This window comes from Hyla sarda, chromosome 3 (genome assembly GCF_029499605.1).
Source record: "Hyla sarda isolate aHylSar1 chromosome 3, aHylSar1.hap1, whole genome shotgun sequence".
NCBI lineage: Eukaryota > Metazoa > Chordata > Amphibia > Anura > Hylidae > Hyla > Hyla sarda.
In genome coordinates, this window is record NC_079191.1 from 435564928 (window position 1) to 435591546 (window position 26619).

The following is a 26619-nucleotide window of genomic DNA, read 5'->3' on the forward strand; positions in this document are numbered from 1 at the left end:
ACACACATTTTAGTGAAAAAAATTATATATTTTTTTACATATGCAAAAGTCGGGAAACACCTGTGGGGTATTAAGGCTCACTTTATTCTTTGTTACGTTCCTCAAGGGGTCTAGTTTCCAAAATGGTATGCCATGTGGGGGGGGTTTTGCTGTTCTGGCACCATAGGGGCTTCCTAAATGCAACATGCCCCCCAAAAACCATTTCAGAAAAACGCACTCTCCAAAATCCCCTCGTCGCTCCTTCGGTTCTGAGCCCTCTACTGCGCCCGCCGAACACTTTACATAGACATATGAGGTATGTGCTTACTCGAGAGAAATTGGGCTACAAATATAAGTATAAATTTTCTCCTTTTACCCCTTGTAAAAATTCAAAAATTGGGTCTACAAGAACATGCGAGTGTAAAAAATGAAGATTGTGAATTTTCTCCTTCACTTTGCTGCTATTCCTGTGAAACACCTAAAGGGTTAAAATGCTGACTGAATGTCATTTTGAATACTTTGGAGGGTGCAGTTTTTATAATGGGGTCATTTGTGGGGTATTTCTAAGATAAAGACCCTTAAAATCCACTTCAAATCTGAACTGGTCCCTGAAAAATTGTGATTTTGTAAATTTTGTGAAAAATCGGAAAATTGCTGCTGAACTTTGAAGCCCTCTGGTGTCTTCCAAAAGTAAAAACTCATCAATTTTATGATGCATACATAAAGTAGACATATTGTATATGTGAATAAAAATACAAATTATTTGGAATATCCATTTTCCTTACAAGCAGAGAGCTTCAAAGTTAGAAAAATGCAAAATTTTCTAATTTTTCATCAAATTTTGGGATTTTTCACCAAGAAAGGATGTAAGTTACCACAAAATTTTACCACTATGTTAAAGTAGAATATGTCACGAAAAAACAATCTCAGAATCAGAATGATAACTAAAAGCATTCCAGAGTTATTAATGTTTAAAGTGACAGTGGTCAGATGTGCAAAAAATGGCCGGGTCCTAAGGTGTAAAATGGCTGGGTCCTTAAGGGGTTAAAGGGATATTCCGCCATCACACCCCCTCCCATAAACATGAATGGAGGGGGCATGGTTGACGTCACGAGGGGGCGCAATGTCACGTCTCCAGTCCCAGAAGCCCAGCTTTTTCCGTGACTGGAGCTGCACCCAATACAGAATGCCTGGTGCTGCATGGAGATCGTGAGGGGTCTCTGCGACGGGACACCCACGATCAGACATCTTATCCCCTAAGATAAGATGTCCATGAGCGGAATACCCCTTTAAAGGGTTACACTAAAGACCAAACTGCTGCTGCTGAGATGAGAGAAAAACCTTGATTTACCTTGCATAGATTTTTCTCTTCTCTAGTTCCTGTACTTTATCCTGCTGCTACTAGAGACAGATTTTCCCTAGCAACAGGCAGTGGACAGCAGATTGCAGGGAAGAAGGATGCCTAGTGGGCGAAAAAATTTTAGGGAGCGGGTGGTGGGTGGGTAGGTGACATTTTTGGTAAATGAAGGGGTAGGGATCACATGGAGGAAAGCTGTGACACAGAATGCAGTTTTGTGCAGTATGGTACGTTGTACCATAAAATGTCATTCTGTGCTGTTTGCCCATTTCTTATGTTCATCATAGATGCCACTGATTATAAACCATGCCACATGTTACGGGTGGCGCTGTTCATAGCGATTGTGGGTCAAGCCCCCCCCTCCCTTCCCGCTCCCCCTTCACTAATAGATTTTTCTGCACTTGACATCATTTTACTATTTAGAAACGTTACAGGTGCCTATTGACTGCGCAGCCAACAAAAAACTCCTCCGGTAATGAAACAGCAGTCATGCAAAGCCGGGCGCGGCGTCTAATAACGACGAGCGGAGCGTGACTGGCCAAGAAACGGCAAGATCGGAGACTACGAGAAAGTCAAATAGGAAATTAATTACAGAGAACAATGTCGTGTGCCGAGTGTTATGGAGCTCGTGTCGCCAGGCGCTGGAGAGGCTCGCGTGTAAATGTAGAGGAGTTGTCATTATTTAACCATTTAACCCAATATTTTCCAACCAGCTATTGCAAAACCACAACTCCCAGCATGCCCGGACAGCCGTTGGCTGTCCGGGCATGCTGGGAGTTGTGGTTTTGCAATGTTCGATGGAAAAGTCAACAATAAGCCACTTATTACAACAAGCTGCTCAGATCTTCAGCGATCAGTCAAGATAGGTGCTGTGTAGGTGTTTAGTGAAGAAAACTGTTCCCTGTAGAGAAATGTGTCCAAGCAGCTGATGATAAATGCTGAGTCAGCAAAGCCACTCTGATTGGCTGAGACACGCACACCCACCCCATGCTATTAATTGTTGGGGGGGGGGGGTGCGCGCGTCTCAGCCAATCAGAGTGACTTTGCATTTTTCATCACCTGCTTGGACACATTTCTCTACAGGGAACAGTTTTTTTTCCACTACACAAGCAGTAAGTGTTTTGCTTTCCCTGCAGTGCCCCCGCAGGAGAAATGAAGTATTAGACCATCGGAGAAACTAATATTAAACCATTCGCAACCCCAGTCAAGAACTAAAATGAATTAATTTCTTCAGCGCCCTAGACCGCCAGGGAAATTAATATTTACTACTAACTAATTTCTTATCCTAGACACTGATGTGATTATTATTAACCCATTCCCTACCCTAGACCATTAAACAATTACTGTTAACCCATTCACTGCCCCTGACCATGAGAATAAAAATGAATTAACCACTTCAGCACAGTTGACCACCAGAAAAACATAGTAACTACTAACATCTTTCCTATCTTAGATTCTAGTGTGATTATGATTAACCCATTTACTACCCCAGACCTTCAGAGGGATTCCCATTTATTGCCCAGAACCCCCAGAATTAAAATTAATTAGACTTTACTACCCTAGACCACTAAAGAAAATATTAGTAACTTCTTTCTCCTCACTACCCTAGACCACCAGGGATATTATTAGTAAATTCTTTCTTCTCCTAGACACTAATGAAATTGCAATTAACCCATTAATTATGCTAGACCATTACAGCATTTGCTATTAACCCACTCACTACCCTAGACCACCAGAATGAGAATAGATTAGCCTCCTCACTACCCTAGACCACCAGGGATATTATTAGTAAATTCTTCTCCTAGACACTAATGGAATTGCAATTAACCCATTCATTGTGCTAGACCATTACAGAATTTACTATTAACCCATTCACTACCCCCAGACCACCAGAATGAAAATAGATTAGCCTCCTCCCTACCCTAGATAATAGATTAGCCTCCTCCCTACCCTAGACAACCAGGGATATTATTAGTAAATTCTTTCTTCTCCTAGACACTAAGGAAATTGCAATTAACTAGACACTAAGGAAATTGCAATTAACCCATTCATTGCAAGTAACACATTCATCACAGAATTTACTATTAACCCATTCACTACCCCCAGACCACCAGAATGAGAATAGATGAGCCTCCTCCCTACCCTAGACCACCAGGGATATTATTAGTAAATTCTTTCTTCTCCTAGACACTACTGAAATTGCAATTAACCCATTCATGATGCTTGAACATTACAGAATTTACTATTAACCCATTCACTACCCCAGACCACCAGAATGAAAATAGATTAGCCTCCTCACTACCCTAGACCACCAGGGATATTATTAATAAATTCTTCTCCTAGACACTAATGAAATTGCAATTAACCCATTCATTGTGCTAGACCATTACAGAATTTACTATTAACCCATTCTCTACCCCCAGACCACCAGAATGAAAATAGATTAGCCTCCTCCCTACCCTAGATAATAGATTAGCCTCCTCCCTACCCTAGACCACCAGGGATATTATTAGTAAATTCTTTCTTCTCCTAGACACTAAGGAAATTGCAATTAACTAGACACTAAGGAAATTGCAATTAACCCATTCATTGCAAGTAACCTATTCATTACAGAATTTACTATTAACCCATTCACTACCCCCAGACCACCAGAATGAGAATAGATTAGCCTCCTCCCTACCCTAGACCACCAGGGATATTATTAGTAAATTCTTTCTTCTCCTAGACACTAATGAAATTGCAATTAACCCATTCATGATGCTAGAACATTACAGAATTTACTATTAACCCACTCACTACCCCAGACCACCAGAATGAAAATAGATTAGCCTCCTCACTACCCTAGACCACCAGGGAAATGAGTAATAACTTTTGTATCCTAGACACTAATGTAATTTGTATACGCCCATTCACTGTTCTACACAATTACATGCATAATTATTAACACTGCTTCAGAACACCAGGACTACCGAGCATTTACTTCTCTTTTGCTGGTTACTGTACAGTGATCCCTCAACTTACAATGGCCTCAACATACAATAGTTTCAACATACAATGGTCTTTTCTGGACCATTGTAAGTCGAAACCAGACTCAACATACAATGTACAGACAGTCCAGATCTGTGAAACGTGTCAATGGCTGGAAGATCTGACCAATCAGAATGGGCATTTTACTGGTAAAACCCTTGTATTCCTGAAGCGTATGCACTGATTGATGTCTGGTAGTGCCCCCTACAGTACGGGGAGGTATTACATGTTCTGTACTCTTTACCTGTATTCCTGAAGCGTATGCACTGATTGATGTCTGGTAGTGCCCCCTACAGTACGGGGAGGTATTACATGTTCTGTACTCTTTACCTGTATTCCTGAAGCGTATGCACTGACTGGTGTCTGGTAGCGCCCCCTCCAGTACAGAGAGGTATTACATGTTCTGTACACTTTACCTGTGCCAGGGCTACCTGCTCCTTTGGACACAAGGTGAAGGCGACTCCATGTTACTTTTTTTTAGGACATTGCGTGTACTGTACAGGACCCTGAAGAAGATCCTGTCCTCTACATAGACCAGTGTTTCCCAAGCGGGGTGCCCCCAGCTGTTGCAAAACTACAACTCCCATCATGCCCGGACAGCCTTTGGCTGTCCGGGCATGCTGGGAGTTGTAGTTTTGCAACAGCTGGAGGCTCCCTGCTTGGGAAACACTGACATAGACAGTGATTTACAGCTCCCGGCAGATCTTTATTACTTTTATATGTAAGGATTTGCTTTATCTCTATTAGTTATCTACTTATTTTTCTTTAATTCTCACTTTTGGATGACATTTTGGGTCTTCAGAACCAATTACCAGGTTTCCATAGAGTTCTGGTCTCAACATATAATGGTTTCAACATACAATGGTCATCCTGGAACCGATTAATATTGTAACTTGAGGGACCGCTGTATTTCTTTCACTTTCTTTGCTGCTTTTTAAGTATTGATTTTATGTAGCAAATACTGTAAAATAATAATAATAATTAATTTTTTTTGTTTTTTGTTATGAACCTAAAGTTTAAGATAAAAACAATAATTACGGTGTGTGATCACTTTTTCCTATGAGTAATAAGATTGTCCTTTTTTTTATGTATTTTCCCCTTCTTTTAGTAATAATCCAGTATTACACACAACACATTTCATCCTTTGATAACTTGTGAGTTCTGCTCTTTTTCTGCTCCGTCTGTATTAAAAAATTCTTGAGGGATTGAAAGAAATAGAATCACATCCCGGCATCTCACCTCCTCAGCTTCTGTCTCCCTTTGAAGTTTAGACGCTTCAGGGTTTTGTCGTTGATTTCTGAAGTTCTTACAGTCACAAGGCCGATTATAAAAGAGGAGCAGGGGGTAATGGTGACCCCCCGAGACTGATCTGACCACCTGGGAATAAACAGAGATACACCGCCAAAGCGGATGACTATGATGGACATGGGGCTTTGAATGATAAGGAATATAGAAAGGGATAAAAGAAATAATAAAACACAAAAATGTCAAAAAGTGGCAAACAAAAATTAAATCGTCCATTATGTGGGGAACGCGATCTATTAAGATTAACATTTTTCAAAAAAACAATTTTTGGATTATTAGACATTTAGGTTGAAAAATATATAAAGCACATAAATACAATATAAATACATAAACCATATAAATAAGTGCTTATTATCATTTACCATATATATTACAAATCCAATTTCAGTCATTTAGACCCAGAGTCCATACAGACCCCAGACCAGACTCCATACTCTAATATATACCCCCAGACCAAACTCCTGGACTTACACAGACCAGACCCCTAAACTAACACAGACCCCTAAACTAATACAGACCCAAGGCCAGACCTCTAAACTAACACAGACCAGACCTCAGAGCAGACCACTAAACTAATATAAACCCCTGACCAGACCACTAAACTAACACAGACCACAGACCAGACCCCTAAACTAATACAGACCCCAGGCCAGACCCCTAAACTAACACAGACCAGACCTCAGAGCAGACCACTAAGCGAAGATAAACCCCTGACCAGACCACTAAACTAACACAGACCAGACACCTAAACTAATACAGACCCTAGGCCAGACTCCTAAACTAATACAGACCTCAGATCAGATCACTAAACTAATATAAACCCCAGACCAGACCCCTAAACTAACACAGACCACAGACCAAACATCAGACCAAACCCCTAAAATAACACATATCCAAGGCAAGATCCCATAACTAATACAGACCCCCTAAACTAACACAGACCCCAGACCAGGCCCCTAAAATAACACAGACCAGACCTCTAAACTAATACAGACCTCAGAGCAGACCACTAAACTAATATAAACCCCCGACCAGACCACTAAACTAACACAGACCACAGACCAGACCCCTAAACTAATACAGACATCGGACCAGACCCCTAAACTAATACAGACCCCAGACCAGACCCCTAAAATAACACTGACCACATACTGGTCAGACCACACATGGAATACTGTGTACAGTACTGGTCAGAACACACATGGAATACTGTGTACAGTACTGGTCAGAACACACATGGAATACTGTGTACAGTACTGGTCAGAACACACATGGAATACTGTGTACAGTACTGACCAGACCACACATGGGATACTGTGCAAAGTACTGGTCAGACCACACATGGAATACTGTGCACAGTACTGGTCAGACCACACATAGAATACTGTGTACAGTACTGGTCAGACCACACATAGAATACTGTGTACAATACTGCTCAGACCACACATGGAATACTGTGTACAGTACTGGCCAGACCACACATAGAATACTGTGTACAGTACTGACCAGACCCCACATGGAATACTGTGCAAAGTACTGGTCAGACGACACATAGAATACTGTGTACAGTACTGGTCAGACCACACATGGAATACTGTGTACAGTACTGGCCAGACCACACATGGAATACTGTGTACAGTACTGACCAGACCCCACATGGAATACTGTGCAAAGTACTGGTCAGACCACACATGGAATACTGTGTACAGTACTGGTCAGACGACACATAGAATACTGTGTACAATACTGCTCAGAACACTCATGGAATACTGTGTACAGTACTGGCCAGACCACACATAGAATACTGTGTACAGTACTGGTCAGACCACACATGGAATACTGTGTACAGTACTGGCCAGACCACACATGGAATACTGTGCAAAGTACTGGTCAGACCACACATGGAATACTGTGCAAAGTACTGGTCAGACCACACATGGAATACTGTGTACGGTACTGGTCAGACCACACATGGAATACTGTGTACAGTACTGGTCAGGCCACACATGGAATACTGTGTACAGTACTAGTCAGGCCACACATGGAATACTGTGTACAGTACTAGTCAGGCCACACATGGAATACTGTGTACAGTACTGGTCAGACCACACATGGAATACTGTGTACAGTACTGGTCAGACCACACATGGAATACTGTGTACAGTACTGGTCAGACCACACATGGAATACTGTGTACAGTACTGGTCAGACCACACATGGAATACTGTGCACAGTACTGGTCAGACCACACATGGAATACTGTGTACAGTACTGGTCAGACCACACATGGAATACTGTGTACAGTACTGGTCAGACCACACATGGAACACTGTGTACAGTACTGGTCAGACCACACATAGAATACTGTGTACAGTACTGGTCAGACCACACATAGAATACTGTGTACAGTACTGGTCAGACCACACATAGAATACTGTGTACAGTACTGGTCAGACCACACATGGATAACTGTGTACAGTACTGGTCAGACCACATATAGAATACTGTGTACAGTACTGGTCAGACCACACATGGAATACTGTGTACAGTACTGGTCAGACCACACATAGAATACTGTGTACAGTACTGGTCAGACCACACATGGAACACTGTGTACAGTACTTGTCAGACCACACATAGAATATAGTGTACAGTTCAGGACACCAGTGTACAAGAGAGATAAATTGGAGCTGGAGAGCGTTCAGATATGGAGGAAACACTCTGGAGCTCTCAGTCCAGGCGCATATATTACAGGTTTTGTGTGATGTCACTTGGAATCGATATACACATTTCCCAAAATAAAAAATCTGGAGTTTTTTATTGAATTGTGAGGCGCGTGGCGGCTATCCTGTCATCTATAAGGTCATGTATTAGAGTCAGATGTGCCAAGTAAATGATGCCGTTTTTCTTGGTATCTCGGACATGGCAGCCGCTCACATTAAACTCGTAAATCAATTTTTATCATTTCGCAGCTACAGAAAATTCAAAGGAGGAAGACATTATGTCAGTATGATAAACGCCCGCTCTCACTGCCCATGTGGGATTCCTACGCAGAATAATCCTTCTCCTGCTGACTGGACTCACTGCGGGGATGTCAGGAAACTACTCAGATATCTGGGGAGTTAAAGGGGAATGCTCCTTTTATATTGGGGGGAGGAGTCACTTGCCTCCCATTCTCCCAACCCTAATTATTGTAAATTTCCATTAGAGGGTATCTTCCACTTACTCCATCTAGTCAAATGGGAGTCTAATAAAAAATCTTTTTGACCAGATCTTCATCACAGCTCTTACCTGCTGCACTCATTCCCTGTCTGTTCCTCTGCCTGTTGCTTTGCTGAGCACAAAGCATCATGCTGTAACCACACATCAATTTCCTAATAAAGATGTCTATGTATGTGTGTAAATAACAGGACGATGGAGATGTAGCTGTAGTGGCTGGTCAGAGACGGTGACTTCACTCAGGGGGCGGGGCTAGAACTTAGAGACAAGATCCAGCCACATCTCCTAAGACAGAGGAAGATAATGTGTCTTCTCAGGAGAGAGGAAGGAGCCAAGGAGCTGCGAACACCACACTGAAAATGAGTGGACTACTCAACTTCCTGTCAGGAGAAAGGGATAGAGTCAAAACACTGATAATGAAAGGTCTACACAACTTCTTGTCAGGAAAAAGAGAGGAGCCAGGTAGCTACTGATACAAAGCTACACTGACAATGAGAGGACTACACAACTTCCTGTCAGGAGAAAGGGAGAAGCCAAGGATCTTCTAAGGCAAAGCTACACTGACAATGTGAGGACTACACAACTTCCTGTATGGAGGCAGAGAGGAGCTGGGGAGCTGCTGAGACAACACCAAACAGACAGTGAGAGGACTTCACAACTTCCTGTCAGGAGAAATGGAGAAGCCAGGGAGCTTCTAAGACAACACTACACTGACAATGAGAGGACTACACAACTTCCTGTACAGAGACAGGGAGGAGCTGGGGAGCTGCTGAGACAACACCACACTGACAATGAGAGGACTTCACAACTTGCTGCCAAGGGAGAGGGAGGAGCAAGGGAGCTGACACTAACAATGAGATGACTACATGACTTCCTGTCAGGAGGAATCATGTAAAAACATTCTGAAGCCAGCACAATTTGTTTGAGCACCATATTGCCAAGTTATAAGTACAGTACCTCCTGCTGATAACATACGTGTACTTCATGCTGAGGACATACCTGTACTTCCTCCTGATTCCATTTGCATCAACCAGTTGCCACCATAATGTCTCGCTCTTCCCTGTCAATCAATCAGGTGCCCATAATCCTGTGTCTGGGGCGGTATTATATTTACTGTATTCAAAACCACCGCAAAGGATTAACGAACCAGTGGAGTCCACCGAGGCAGCGTCTTAGATCAATGAGGATTAATTGTTCCCGTTTACAGATGGATCTTTATACTTGACATAATCCAGGGAACTGTGTCTGTAGTCATCAGATTATAGGGTCATGGTCAGGAAATATACAGCATACACTTACTCAGCAGGCTCCACTCCAAATGTAGGAATTCCGGTATGTCCTTCTTCTTCTAATATCACATTAAAGTGTACCTGTCGTAAACAAAAACTTTTCATATAATACCATTATATGTATATTTGTAATATACATTGGTTAAAAAAATGTGTATATTTATGGGTGAGAAAACGCTGTCCCTGCAGCTATCGCATGTTTGTCTCTGTGAGGAGTCCAAATACAGGAAGTGAAGGCAGGACAAGCAGGGCTCCTTGCTTGTCAATCATCCTCACGTGTGCGCCCGTAGCATGTCACAGAGCCTCAATGTACAGAGCCCTGCTTGTCCTCAGTGTACAGAGCCCCGCTTGTCCTCAGTGTACAGAGGCCTGCTTGTCCTCAGTGTACAGAGCCCTGCTTGTCCTCAGTGCACAGAGACCTGCTTGTCCTCAATGTACAGAGCCCTGCTTGTCCTCAGTATACAGAGCCCCACTTGTCCTCAGTGTACAGAGCCCCGCTTATCCTCAGTGTACAGAGCTCTGCTTGTCCTCAGTGTACAGAGCCCTCCTTGTCCTCAGTGTACAGAGCCCTGCTTGTCCTCAAAGTGTACAGAGTCCTGCTTGTCCTCAGTGTACAGAGCCCTCCTTGTCCTCAGTGTACAGAGCCCTGCTTGTCCTCAGTGTACAGAGCCCTGCTTGTCCTCAGTGTTCAGAGCCCTGCTTGTCCTCAGTGTACAGAGCCCTGTTGGCCTCAGTATACAGAGCCCCGCTTGTCCTCAGTGTACAGAGCCCTGCTTGTCCTCAGTGTTCAGAGCCCTGCTTGTCCTCAGTGTACAGAGCCCTGTTGGCCTCAGTGTACAGAGCCCCGCTTATCCTCAGTGTACAGAGCTCTGCTTGTCCTCAGTGTACAGAGCCCTCCTTGTCCTCAGTGTACAGAGCCCTGCTTGTCCTCAAAGTGTACAGAGTCCTGCTTGTCCTCAGTGTACAGAGCCCTCCTTGTCCTCAGTGTACAGAGCCCTGCTTGTCCTCAGTGTACAGAGCCCTGCTTGTTCTCAGTGTACAGAGCCCTGCTTGTCCTCAGTGTACAGAGTCCTGCTTGTCCTCAGTATACAGAGCCCTGCTTGTCCTCAGTGTACAGAGCCCTGCTTGTTCTCAGTGTACAGAGCCCTGCTGGTCCTCAGTGTACAGAGCCCTGCTTGTCCTCAGTGTACAGAGCTCTGCTTGTCCTCAGTATACAGAGCCCTGCTTGTCCTCAGCGTACAGAGCCCCGCTTGTCCTCAGTGTACAGAGCCCTGCTTGTCCTCAGTGTACAGATCCCCGCTTGTCCTCAGTGAACAGGGCCCTGCTTGTCCTCAGTGTACAGAGCCCTGCTTGTCCTCAGTGTACAGAGCCCCGCTTGTACTCAGTGTACAGAGCCCCGCTTGTTCTCAGTGTACGGGGCCCCGTTTGTCCTCAGTGCACAAAGCCCTGCTTGTCCTCAGTGTCCTGCTTGTCCTCAGTGTACAGAGCCCTGCTTGTCCTCAGTGTACAGAGCCCTGCTTGTCCTCAGTGTACAGAGCCCTGCTTGTCCTCAGTGCACAGAGCCCTGCTTGTCCTCAGTGTACAGAGCCCTGCTTGTTCTCAGTGTACAGAGCCCTGCTTGACTCAGTGTACAGAGTCCTGCTTGTCCTCAGTGTACAGAGCCCTGCTTGTCCTCAGTGTACAGAGCCCTGCTTGTGCTCAGTGTACAGAGCCCCGCTTGTCCTCAGTGTACAGAGCCCTGCTTGTCCTCGGTGTACAGAGCCCTGCTTGTCCACCCTCACTTCCTGTATTTGGACACAGGCAATAGCTGCATGGACAAAAATATACACATTTTATTAACCAATGTATATTACAAATATAATGGTTATACATATATTATATAAAAAGTTTTTGTTGACGACAGGTACACTTTAATAAAAAGTGTCCTGGGAGCTGAGATACGTAGCACTGTTGGCTGAGGATTGTCATGCAGAATGGATCGGTATTATGCAAATGTGCTCCAGAGTGGGTGCTCCTGGGAAGTGTCATGGGAGTTCCCGAGTAAATCAGGGGTGGGACTTGGGGATTCAGTTCTTGTAAGGTTTGTGCTCACACATGGAGATTCGTAATGAGCGGCATTGGCCATATTCGAATTTGTGATTTTTCGCGAATATATGGACGAATATTCATTCTATATTCGCGAATTTTGCATATTTGTTCACTTTTTTTCCATGCAAAATTCACAAAATGCGCATGCACGATTATAACTTTCAACTAACTACTTTACTATTGGTTGCTGACCTCTGATAACTGTATTCGCATCCTTCTCATTGGCCCACATGCTAAAAGAAGGGAGGGATCAGTTTCCTCTGGAAGTGCCGATATTCGCAAATTTTTGCATATTTGCCTCCTTTGGACCACAAGCTGGAAGCAGGGAGTACACATCATTACACACCCTGACGTCACGAATAGAAAGGGCTAAGCAAGCACCCCCATATACCCTACTCCCCCAGGCTATCACATGTGTGACCACCTGATGTGTGTTACCAGCGCGCAGGTGCCTGCATTTATCATCACACAGATCCACAGCTTGTGTTTCAGGTGATGTTGGGTAAGTCATGTGATCAAAGGGAGCATGGCTGTGCTGCAATGAGGGGCGGTGACCGATGTGTGGGAGGGAAATTAGTCACTTTCCACTGTGAAACAAAGTATCCTGGGGATTGTAGTTTGAGGGAAGTAGCCAGAAGCCAGTTCCCAAAAACAAACCAGCAACATGATGGGGGGGACAGGACACGGCCATTTACCACCAACACAAGCACAGATCCTTGGTAAACATATACATTTCTATATGACACTTAATTACTAAAATCACCTTATGTTGGATAACCCCTTTAACTTGTGGTGCTGAGCATCGTTAGTTAACCCCTTCTGCCACTGGGGACCAACAGGTCCAGAGCGTCTACAATGCTGCTCCTGAGTAGGAACAGAAAATGTTAAAAACATTTAAAAAATGTGCACAAATTCTTGTTTAACCATTTTATTGAAAAAATAAATAAATGCAGAGCATCCCTCCTTAACTCTTTATATACCTCCTGCCAAGCTACGCTGTTATTGCCTCTGTATAGCCGCTGGCACAGTTGTACAGCCTGGGTACTCCTGGCAGTATAACAATGGGGTTCCCGCTCCTGTATAGTATACATCGGTGTGCCCTTGATAAATGCCAGCCATGCCCTCCTGCAGGGTACCAGGTGCGCGGCAGGAGCGCAGATTTTCAAAGCTTGCCGAATTTGTACATGACCCCCTGAGTTGTTGTTTTTTACCTTACATGGTATACGCGCCATATTTCATCTCCTCCCAATTTTATGTTCAACTTATCTATAAACCGGCATGAAAACATCCAAAAATGTTAGTAAATGCCACAGAAAACAGCAAGAAAGAAATGTACGGGCGTGATGAAAGACATCATATCACATTCATTCTCCTCATTTAAGTCCTATCATATCTTAAGAAGCAAATTTGTCTACATCTTATGTCATCCGGTCAATCTTAGAACCTGGGAAGACGAGAGATTAAAGAAATTCTGAGCTGTCAAGTCTGAGGCGTCGGGCGTTTTACATGAAAGTAAACGTTTGAGTGTCCTGACAGCGCCAAATCTCATGCAGTTCATCCAAACAAGCTGTCAAGATATGTATGAAGGGAAAGAAAATAGATGCACCCGAGCAGTATCATGTACAGAGCCTTGAATAAGTATTTGCCGCTATGGCCTGGTGCAAGGATTTTTGCCACACTAGGTGAAAGCTAATTTTGCTGCCCCTTGACCCCACCCATTGGCTCGACCTTTTGACACGCCCCACCTTACTACTGGGGTGACACAGTGTAACCAACCCCCTCCTCATGTAGTCTTCTTACTACTGGGGTGACACACTGTAACAAATCTCCTCCTCATGTAATCTCCTTACTACTGGGGTGACACACTGTAACAAATCTCCTCCTCATGTAATATCCTTACTACTGGGGTGACACACTGTAACAAACCTCCTCCTCATGTAATCTCCTTACTACGGTGGTGACACACTGTAACAAACCCCCTCCTCATGTAATCTCCTTACTACTGGGGTGACACACTGTAACCAACCCCCTCCTCATGTAATCTCCTTACTACTGGGGTGACACACTGTAACAAACCTCCTCCTCATATAATCTCCTTACTACTGGGGTGACACACTGTAACAAACCTCCTCCTCATATAATCTCCTTACTACTGGGCTGACACACTGTAACAAATCTCCTCCTCATGTAATCTCCTTACTACTGGGTTGACACACTGTAACAAACCTCCTCCTCATGTAATCTCCTTATTACTGGGCTGACACACTGTAACAATCCTCCTCCTCATGTAATCTCCTTACTACTGGGTTGACACACTGTAACAAACCTCCTCCTCATGTAATCTCTTTACTACTGGGGTGACACACTGTAACAAACCTCCTCCTCATGTAATCTCCTTACTACTGGGCTGACACACTGTAACAAACCTCCTCCTCATGTAATCTCCTTACTACTGGGGTGACACACTGTAACAAACCTCCTCCTCATGTAATCTCCTTACTACTGGGGTGACACACTGTAACAAACCTCCTCCTCATGTAATTTCCTTACTACTGGGGTGACACACTGTAACAAGCCTCCTCCTCATGTAATCTCCATACTACTGGGGTGACACACTGTAACAAACCTCCTAATGTAATCACCTTACTACTGGGGTGACACACTGTAACAAACCTCCTCCTCATGTAATCTCCTTACTACTGGAGTGACACACTGTAACAAACCTCCTCCTCATGTAATCTCCTTACTACTGGAGTGACACACTGTAACAAACCTCCTCCTCGTGTATTCTCCTTACTACTGGGGTGACACACTGTAACAAACCTCCTCCTCATATAATCTCCTTACTACTGGGGTGACACACTGTAACAAACCTCCTCCTCATGTAATCTCCTTACTATGGTGGTGACACACTGTAACCAACCCCCTCCTCATGTAATCTCCTTACTACTGGGGTGACACACTGTAACAAACCTCCTCCTCATATAATCTCCTTACTACTGGGGTGACACACTGTAACAAACCTCCTCCTCATGTAATTTCCTTACTACTGGGGTGACACACTGTAACAAGCCTCCTCCTCATGTAATCTCCTTACTACTGGGGTGACACACTGTAACAAACCTCCTCCTCATGTAATCTCCTTACTACTGGAGTGACACACTGTAACAAACCTCCTCCTCATTTAATCTCCTTACTACTGGAGTGACACACTGTAACAAACCTCCTCCTCGTGTATTCTCCTTACTACGGGGGTGACACTGTAACAAACCTCCTCCTCATATAATCTCCTTACTACTGAGGTGACACACTGTAACAAACATCCTCCTCATGTAATCTCCTTACTACTGGGGTGACACACTGTCACAAACCTCCTCCTCATGTAATCTCCTTACTACTGGGGTGACTCACTGTAACAAACCTCCTTCTCATGTAATCTCCTTACTACTGGGGTGACACACTGTAACAAACCCCCTCATCATGTAATCTCCTTACTACTGGGGTGACACACTGTAACAAATCTCCTCCTCATGTAATCTCCTTACTACTGGGGTGACACACTGTAACAAACCTCCTCCTCATATAATCTCCTTACTACTGCACCCCCATCAAGAGTGCGCTCTAGGCGACTGCCTATTTTGCCTAAAATTAGTGCCGACCCTGTTCACCCCCCCATTGGACTTTTTCTACATTTTGTCATGATATCACCACAGATTTAGATGTATTATATTGGGATTATATGTAACCGACCAGATATAAGAATGTTAAATAGATTTTAGAATTATTTACACATGAAGATCTGAAATGTATTGAGTGCATATGTATTCACCCCCTTTACTGTGAAATCCCTAACAAGGATCTGGTGCCACCAATCGCCTTCGCAAGTCACATCATTAATAGATAGACAATACACTACAGAAGTAAAGAAAGATAGCACTCACCCAGGTAAATGTAGCGTCCTTCTTATTGTGGAAACATAACTAAAATTCTGCCCGGACTGCGGGAGGGAGATGTGGTCAGAAAAGGCTGACTGACCGGCCTCAGCCGGTCAGTCAGCCTTTTCTGACCACATCTCCCTCCCGCAGTCCGGGCAGAATTTTTGGTTATGTTACCCCAATAAGAAGGACCCTACATTTATCTGGGTGAGTGCTATCTTTCTTTACTTCTATAGTGTTTTGTACATGGACTTTTTAGATAAGCACCCCCAGGGGTCACTTACACTTACCTGCATCCTTAGACCTCCCCTGCATGAAAGAATTTTATTAGCCCAGTGTATGCAATAGTGCCTGCCATGTTTCTTACAGCTTAGTAATTAGTAAATAGGGTCCACCTGTTTTCAATCTAATCTCAGTACAAATGTTCAGAGTTTGTTACAGAGCAATACTGAACAAACAGCAGCATGAAGACCAAGGAGCTCACCAAACAGGTCAGAGATAAAGTTGTAGAGAAGGACAAAGCAGGGCTAGGTTATAAAAAAAAAAAAAAAAAAAAAAAAAGGACAACTAATAGTCGTGTACTCTTTATGGAAGAGTGGCAAGAAGAAAGTTGCTTGTACCAAGCCGTGTGGGAGACACAGCAAACATGGGGAAGAAGGTGTTTTGGTCAGATGAGACCAAAATGGAACTTTTTGGCCTCAGTGTGAAACGCTATGTGTGGCGGAAACTCCACAATACCCCTCACCCTGAGCACACTATCCCCCTACGTTGACATATAGGGGTGGTAAGGGCATCATAACCCAACACTGACCATCACCCTAAGCATACCTTCCCCACAGTGACATATGGTGGGAGCATCATGACCCAACACTGCCCATCACCCTGATCACACCATCATAACCCAACACTGCCCATCACCCTGATCACACCATCCCCACAGTGACACATGGTGGTGGTAAGAGCATCATAACCCAACACTGCCCATCACCCTGAGCATACCATCCCCACAGTGACACATGGTGGGAGCATCATGACCCAACACTGCCCATCACCCTGATCACACCATCATAACCCAACATTGCCCATCACCCTGATCACACCATCATAACCCAACACTGCCCGTCACCCTGATCACACCATCCCCACAGTGACATATGGGTGTGCGGGCATCATAACCCAACAATGCCCATCTCCCTGATCATACCATCCCCACAGTGACATATGGTGGGAGCATCATAACCCAACACTGCCCATCACCCTGATCACACCATCATAACCCAACACTGCCCATCACCCTGATCATACCATCCCCACAGTGACACATGGTGGGAGCATTATAACCCAACACTGCCCATCACCCTGATCACACCATCATAACTCAACATTGCCCATCACCCTGATCACACCATCATAACCCAACACTGCCCGTCACCCTGATCACACCATCCCCACAGTGACATATGGTGGGAGCATCATAACCCAACACTGCCCATCACCCTGATCACACCATCATAACTCAACATTGCCCATCACCCTGATCACACCATCATAACCCAACACTGCCCGTCACCCTGATCACACCATCCCCACAGTGACATATGGTGGGAGCATCATAACCCAACACTGCCCATCACCCTGATAACACCATCATAACCCAACACTGCCCATCACCCTGATAACACCATCCTAACCCAACACTGCCCATCACCCTGATCATACCATCCCCACAGTGACACATGGTGGGAGCATCATAACTCAACATTGCCCATCACCCTGATCACACCATCATAACCCAACACTGCCCGTCACCCTGATCACACCATCATAACCCAACACTGCCCATCTCCCTGGTATTGTAGGTTTTCCCCTGTCTTTTCTGTCCATGATGAGATTCAGAGCTCTGCTTTACATCAACCACATGGACCTCAGGATCTTGTAATCTAGACTCATTGACCTCTATGACTTCATTGTAATTCTGCCTGTGGTGACGACTGCTGAGAAGTGATCTCTACAGAACAGGAAGTGTCAAACTATTGACAGGGGCCAACGTGAAAACTGCAAGTCTGCTAGATTTTATTATTGAATGATTTATATTTAATATAGATAAAATATTTTCTGACCAGACACGAGACATTCTCTACATCTATGGGATTCTTGTAAAAAAAAAGAAAGAAATCTGACATTACAGAAATTCTGGTGAAAATGAAGTAATCTGATTTGCCGGTGACATTTTGACATTTTGCTATTTGTCTAGCAGCCTCAGGAGATTTGGATTATTATCTGGTCTTGTAAATAAATAAAGTAAATTGGGCCTCCTTACTTCTAATTATAATATCAATGGTCCAATAGGTGACCTTAAAGCGTACCTGTCATATCACAGAAACACATAATGCTTCTATATCTTATTCACTAGGTCATGTAGATGCTTTACATGTATTTCTTTATGTGTCTACCTTCTGCTCCCAAATCCTTCTCTTCTGCTGCTCACTCATTCTTACATATACTGCTCTGTAAGGGGCATTTCCAAGGCAAGAACTGAGCCCGCCTTCACTCACCATGCATTCACTTCCTCCCAGAGTTTGCTGTGCTGTGCTCGGTCTCTTCATCCAATTACTGCAGGCTGCTCTGTAACCCCCTCCTCTCGGTTTTCATGCTGTAGTCTTATAGGACAGGAGTGAGCACAGGGGAGTGCTAGTCCCGCCCTCACTTCCTGGATTTTGTCCCTACTTGTGCATCAGCTGGGACAAAAATGATGCTGCAAATGGACAGGAATATGTTCTGGATGGTATGGGGACCCCTAGTGGTCATTATTTTATAAGCCATAATTTCTATAAAAAGATAACATTTTGTTTTATGAAGTATATTAGAAAGGTTAATGTTTTGTCAAGATGTACAGCATAGAAAACGTTTTTGATTCTAACAGTGCAAGTTCTATTTTTTTTAACCCCTTCCCGCAAATGGACATACATAGTCGCATCACACCTAGTGGGTACCAGTCACTATTAGCAACCAGGACCTGTGGCTAATACCAGACATCGCTGATCCGGCTGATGTCTGGTATTAACCCTTTAGATGCTGCAATCAAAGTTGATTGTGCCATCTAAAACAGGAGAAAACAGTTGCCAGTTAGCTCAGTGGGATGTTCAGGACCCCTGCGGTGAAATCGCGGCATCCCGAACAGCCGAGACGTCAGCGGGAGACGCCTTACCTTCCTTTCCACTGTCCAATCGTTGCTCCATTGCTCCAAGCCTGAAATCCAGGCTTAAACAATAAAGCACAGATAACACTGATCAATGCTATACTATGGCATAGCATTGTTCAGTATATGCAATCTAAGTATTGCATGTAATAGTCCCCTATGGGGACAAAAAAAAGTTATAAAATGTGATTTAACCCCTTCAGTAACAAAAGTTTAAATCACCCCCCTTTTCCCATAAAAAAAAAATATACGTAAACAAAAATAAAACTGAACATATGTAGTATCTCCGCGTGCGTAAATTTCCGAACTATTAAACTATAATGTTAATTAAACTGCAAGATCAAAGATGCAAGCATAAAAAAATTTCAAAGTATTTTTGGTCACTTCATATACTAGAAATTTTTTTTTAAAACACGATCAAAAGGTGCCACAATAAAAAAGTGAAAAGTGAAAGAAAAACAATGGTCCCAATAAAAAAGTGAAAGTGAAAGTAAAATGATCTTTACTGTGGCAACCACTAGGAAGGCCAAACTTCAACTCCCAGCATGCCCATACAGCCAAAGGCTGTCTGGGCATGCTGGGAGTTGTAGTTTTGCAACATCTGGAGGGTCACAGTTTGGAGACCACTGTTACAGTGGTGCCCAAACGGTAGCCATCCAGATGTTGCCAAACTACAACTCTCAGCATGCCTGGACTGCCCAGGCATGCTGGGGGCTGTAGTTCTGTAACATCTGTCCCTTTACATTTAGCAATTTTCATGAATTTTTTGAAAATTGCTGCTCTACTTTGAAGACCTCTAATTTTTTCAAAAAGCAAAAATATGTCCATTTTATGATGCCAACATAAAGTGAACATATTGTATTTGTGAATAAAATGTATTGTGAATATCAATTTTCCTTACAAGCAGAGAGCTTTAAAGTTAGAAAAATGCAAAATTTTCTAAATTTTCATGAAATTTTGGGATTTTTCACCAAAAAAGGATGCAAGTAATGACGAAAATTTACCACCAAAATAAAGTAGAATATGTCACGAAAAAACAATCTCAGAATCAGAATATTCGGTAAAAGCGTTTTCGCGTTATTAATTCGTAAAGTGACGGTGGTCATAATTGCGAAAAAGGGCTCAGTCCTTAAGGTGAAAAAGGGCAGCGTCCTTAAGGGGTTAAAGTAGTAAAATAAAATAAAACATATTTAATTAAGGTATCCTTGTAACCGTATGGACCTACAGAATAAAGATAAGGTGTCATTTGTACTTGAAAAGTGTACTGCATGGATTCGGATGCCCCTCAAAATTTCCAAAATGGCGATTTTTTTTTTCAATTTTGCCCCACAAATATTTTTTTTTTCTGATTTCGCCATAGATTTAGTGGTGAAATCATTAATGGTATTACAAAGTAATAAACAAGCCCCATATGGGCCTGTACGTGCAAAATTGAAAGTGTTATGATTTTTAGATGGTGAGGAGGGAAAACAAAAGGGCAAAAATTAAAAATGGCCAGAGAGGTAAGGGAAGGGGTTAATATCTCTATATGTTTATGTATATATATATATATGTATGTATATGTGTGTGAAGTTTATACATAATTATTATTATGATAACATGACAAAAGAGTAATCTGGATTTCCTTCGGCCATAAGGGGAACAGATATTTCATTTGTCGGGTTTAGTCTTAGTTTCTATAAAACTTTTTCCAGCAACCAGAAATGTCATTTAAAAACATAAAAAACTCAGTTCTACTAACTATTCTCCATCAAATCCTTCCTAAGCCTGAATGCCAAGAAGACAAAGATGCCATGTGGGGAAAAGAGAGAGGAATGATAGTGTATTATTAAAGGCCCTGACACTATTCCGATAAGATGAAAAAGTCCGATTGTATTTGACAGAAAGTCCGGAGCAAAAAAAATAACAAAAATATAGACTAAAAATTTACAAAAATAAAGTAACAAAAAAAAATCTTCTGTAAAGGCAAATGAATTTCGAGACCTGAAAGACAATTACATTGAGTGATTTCTTCTGCACAGGAACATGTCCTCTTGGGCTATTACTTTTATCAATAACCAAAATCAATTCTATTTAACCGATGTTTCTCCAAATGTAAGCTTTTATGACACATTGCCCATTACACGGGAACCTTCACTTTTATGGAACAATTTAATTTACTGCCAGGGGAGAGAATTGCTTCAAGAAGAGCTGGGAAGATTTGCTGGAAGCGTCTGCGAAGTTCATGTGAATGGGGCTCAACACCAAAGACGACCAGAAAAGCCACTTATACTTCTTAATGTTGTGGATACTATAGATACCCATAATCATATGACAAGCGGTTACATGGAACATGTGATGGAGAGAAAATGTGTAATACAAAGGCAAATCTCATCAGGTCAGAACCGCAGATAAGCTGCAATTAAAGGGATTTACAAGGTATTAAAGAGAACAACTTAACAATGGTTAAAAAAAATATATATAATGAAAAGTGAAGAATCGGCCAAATCTTAATATATGTTTTATCAATCCCATAAAATCTCCAGTTGGAGTGCAAGTTTTACATACCAGAAAAAACTACTATAATACTGCCACCTCTTATGTACAGGAATATAACTACTATAATACTGCCTCCTATATACAAGAATATAACTACTATAATACTGCCGAGCGCTCCGGGTCCCCGCTCCTCCCCGGAGCGCTCGCAACATCCTCGCATTTGCAGCGCCCCGGTCAGACCTGCTGACCGGGTGCGCTGCGATACCTCTCCCAGCCGGGATGCGATTCGCGATGCGGGAGGCGCCCGCTCGCGATGCGCATCCCGGCTCCCGTACCTGACTCGCTCTCCGTCGGTCTTGTCCCGGCGCGCGCGGCCCCGCTCCTTAGGGCGCGCGCGCGCCGGGTCTCTGCGATTTAAAGGGCCACTGCGCCACTGATTGGCGCAGTTGGCTTAATTAGTGTGTTCACCTGTGCACTCCCTATTTATACCTCACTTCCCCTGCACTCCCTCGCCGGATCTTGTTGCCATTGTGCCAGTGAAAGCGTTTCCTTGTGTGTTCCTAGCCTGTGTTCCAGACCTCCTGCCGTTGCCCCTGACTACGATCCTTGCTGCCTGCGCCGACCTTCTGCTACGTCCGACCTTGCTTCTGTCTACTCCCTTGTACCGCGCCTATCTTCAGCAGTCAGAGAGGTTGAGCCGTTGCTGGTGGATACGACCTGGTCACTACCGCCGCAGCAAGACCATCCCGCTTTGCGGCGGGCTCTGGTGAAAACCAGTAGTGACTTAGAACCGATCCACTAGCACGGTCCACGCCAATCCCTCTCTGGCACAGAGGATCCACCTCCTGCCAGCCGAGCGTGACAACAAGAATATAACTACTATAATACTGCTCCTATATACATGAATATAACTACTATAATACTGCTCCTATATACAAGAATATAACTACTATAATACTGCCTCCTATATACAAGAATATAACTACTATAATACTGCTCCTATATGCAAGAATATAACTGCTATAATACTGCTACTATATACAAGAATATAACTACTATAATACTGCCTCCTATATACAATAATATAACTATTATAATACTGCCTCCTATATACAATAATATAACTATTATAATACTGCTCCTATATGCAAGAATATAACTACTATAATACTGCTACTATATACAAGAATATAACTACTATAATACTGCTCCTATATACAAGAATATAACTACTATAATACTGCTCCTATATACAAGAATATATCTACTATAATACTGTCCCGTATATACAAGAATATAACTACTATAATACTGCTTCTATATACAAGAATATAACTACTATAATACTGCTCCTATATACAAGAATATAACTACTATAATACTGCTCCTATATACAAGAATATAACTACTATAATACTGCCTCCTATATACAAGAATATAACTACTATAATACTGCTCCTATATACAAGAATATAACTACTATAATACTGCTCCTATATATAAGAATATAACTACTATAATACTGCCTCCTATATACAAGAATATAACTACTATAATACTGCTCCTATATACAAGAATATAACTACTATAATACTGCCCCTATATACAAGAATATAACTACTATAATACTGCTCCTATATACAAGAATATAACTACTATAATACTGCCCTTATGTATAGGAATATAACTACTATATTTTATTATCTGTTCACATCTTCTCCATCTTTCCATGATCAGTTATACTATTTGCAGCTCGATCAGATGCATTAACCCTTTCTTTCTTGTAGATCTTATGTCTCCCTTTACCCCCACATACACAATGGTTCAGCTCTTTTCATTACAGTTTCCCCTTTCTCCTGTGTTGCGGTATAGTACATTACACATACAGGCCCCGTATACATATTAATGAGCTTTTTCATTCTTACATTTCATGTATATTTAGTCAATTCTAAGCGAAATCTTAACAAAAGCTCAGAGAATGCACGGAAGATAATGGAATGGCGGTTGTCGAGTGGCGGTTGTATTTATATTCTTCAGATTTCTCGGCTCCATTGTTGACATTGTTACAAATGTAGAATTGATAGCGCAGGTAATAATACGGCTCTGACTCCGCTGATGGTAATGTAAAGCTCTGCATCATAGTGCCCAGAAGTGGCCTTTCATAGTGGTTGTGTAATAATCATATAACATACCGCTATAGAATTCTCTTACACTCCGCGTGGCGGGCCAATGTGTGACCTTTAGAATTTACCCATATTTCATCCTTACAGCTAATCCCCTGATTGTAATTTCAGAGCGGATTCCGCCGCCGCACGTGATGGGGATCCGGACGATATTATGTAAAGGTGAAGAGATTCACAGACGGAACAAATGGACTTTATTATTTTTATCAGGTCCGCGGCTAAGAGCAAAAAAAAGTGAAAAAATCCTTCCAGGTTTTCCTATTTTTACGAAGGAGAATAGAGATGTGTATATGGAAATGTAAGGTAAAAAGTCACGGAAGAGGGGAGACCATGAACACAAAAAACATCAAAAAGTCCCAACAACTAAAGAAGCACTCCAGCTCTATCTGTATACTGCTGCTATCTCTATGGGATCAGGATACATAGTAGTTATACACCTCTCATCCAGCTCTATCTCTATAGGATCAGGATAAATAGTAATTATACACCCCTCCCCCCTCCAGCTTTGTCTGTATACTGCTGCTGCTATCTCTATGGGATCAGGATATATTGTAGTTATACACCTCCCCTCGAGCTCTGTCTGTATACTGCTGCTACCTCTATAGGATCAGTGTCACGATTCGGCTGGCAGGAGGTGGATCCTCTGTGCCAGAGAGGGATTGGCGTGGACCGTGCTGGTGGACCGGTTCTAAGCTGCTACTGGTATTCACCAGAGCCCGCCGCAAAGCGGGATGGTCTTGCTGCGGCGGTAGTAACCAGGTCGTATCCACTAGCAACGGCTCAACCTCTCTGACTGCTGAAGATAGGCGCGGTACAAGGGAGTAGACAAGAGCAAGGTCGGACGTAGCAGAAGGTCGGGGCAGGCAGCAAGGATCGTAGTCAATATGGCAATAGCAGGAGGTCAAGTACACAGTAAGGACAAACACAGTAACGCTTTCTCTAGGCACTAAGGCAACAAGATCCGGCAGGGGAGTGCAGGGGCAGTGATCAGATATAGTCTGGGAGCAGGTGGAAGCCAATTAAGCTAATTGGGCCAGGCACCAATCATTGGTGCACTGGCCCTTTAAGTCTCAGAGAGCTGGCGCACGCGCGCCAGCACAAGACAGCAGGGGACCGGGACGGGTAAGTGACCTGGGATGCGATTCGCGAGCGGGCGCGTCCCGCTGTGCGAATCGCATCCCCGACGGCCATGACAGTGCAGCGCTCCCGGTCAGCGGGACTGACCGGGGCGCTGCGGGGAGAGAGACGCCGTGAGCGCTCCGGGGAGGAGCGGGGACCCGGAGCGCTAGGCGTAACAATCAGGATATATATTAATTATACACCCCTCCTGCTCTATCTGTATACTGCTGCTACTATCTCTATGGGATCAGGATATATAGTAGTTATTCACCTCCCCCACCAGCTCTAGCTGTATACTGATGCTATCTTTATGGGATCAGGATATATAGTAGTTATACACCTCCCCTTCAGCTCTATCTGCAGGGGTGTAGCTATAGGGGGAGCAGAAGTAGCAGTAAGACCCAGTCCCTGGTGCCTAAGGGGGCCCTATAGCATATCTGCCCCATAAGAAGTCTTAAGAAGCCAGGGGGATGAAATTGGGTTCTGATTCTGGGGTCTGAATTATGATGGGGTCTGATGATTCTGGGGTCTGTATTATGGTGGGTGGTGATTCTGGAGTCTGTAATATGGTGGGTGGTGATTCTGGGGTCTGTATTATGGTGGGTGGTGATTCTGGGGTCTGTATTATGGTGGGTGGTGATTCTGGGCTCTGTATTATGGTGGGTGGTGATTCTGGGGGTCTGTATTATGGTGGGTGGTGATTCTGGGGTCTGTATTATGGTGGGTGGTGATTCTGGGGTCTGTATTATGGTGGGTGGTGATTCTGGGGTCTGTATTATGGTGGGTGGTGATTCTGGGGTCTGTATTATGGTGGGTGGTGATTCTGGGGCCTGTATTATGGTGGGTGGTGATTCTGGGGTCTGTATTATGGTGGGTGGTGATTCTGGGGCCTGTATTATGGTGGGTGGTGATTCTGGGGTCTGTATTATGGTGGGTGGTGATTCTGGGGTCTGTATTGTGGTGGGTGGTGATTCTGGGGTCTTTATTATGGTGGGTGGTTATTCTGGGGGTCTGTATTATGGTGGTTGGTGATTCTGGGGGTCTGTATTATGGTGGGTGGTGATTCTGGGGTCTGTATTATGGTGGGGTCTGATTCTGGGGTCTGTATTATGGTGGGTGGTGATTCTGGGGTCTGTATTATGGTGAGTGGTGATTCTGGGGTCTGTATTATGGTGGGTGGTGATTCTGGGGTATGTATTATGGTGGGTGGTGATTCTGGGGTCTGTATTATGGTGGGTGGTGATTCTGGCGTCTGTATTATGGTGGGTGGTGATTCTGGGGTCTGTATTATGGTGGGTGGTGATTCTGGGGTCTGAACTATGGTGGGTGGTGATTCTGGGGGTCTGTATTATGGTGGGTGGTGATTCTGGGGTCTGTATTATGGTGGGTGGTGATTCTGGGGTCTGGATTATGATGGGGTCTGATTCTGGGGTCTGTATTA

The 26619-nt window shown here is 43.6% G+C and overlaps 1 protein-coding gene across 1 annotated transcript in view; it reads left to right on the forward strand.

The window, feature by feature from the left end:
* ALK (ALK receptor tyrosine kinase) overlaps positions 1-26619 on the forward strand; it is a 1017868-nt gene that overhangs the window by 403688 nt on the left and 587561 nt on the right. The window lies entirely within an intron of this gene.